The sequence below is a fragment of the Galeopterus variegatus genome, unplaced genomic scaffold (assembly GCF_000696425.1).
Source record: "Galeopterus variegatus unplaced genomic scaffold, G_variegatus-3.0.2 Scaffold14507, whole genome shotgun sequence".
In the NCBI taxonomy this organism is placed as follows: domain Eukaryota; kingdom Metazoa; phylum Chordata; class Mammalia; order Dermoptera; family Cynocephalidae; genus Galeopterus; species Galeopterus variegatus.
This window is the reverse complement of record NW_007740618.1, coordinates 47,790-48,108: the sequence shown is the minus strand read 5'-3', so window position 1 is coordinate 48,108 and position 319 is coordinate 47,790.

The window sequence follows — 319 nt, the reverse complement described above, 5'->3', positions numbered from 1 at the left end:
CTCAATTAAGAATCACTGCATATCAACCAAGTGATATAGGGGGTGGGCACTGTGGGGGCAAAAAACATAGAGGACAAAGAAATCCCAAATATCTAACAAGTGATGATGAAGGAACTGACCAATTAGTAAGTAACTACCCCATCTCTGTAACCAAGAATTGTAGCATGAAAATATAAACATTCTTTCTCACTAGGATGGCATAACAGGACCAGATTTACGCACCCCCACACTCCTTAAATAGTCAAAAACCTGCGCAAGATGGCAGTGGGTTAAAAGACACTGGAGATCAGGCCACATAGGCATGTGTTCCCTGAGAGAT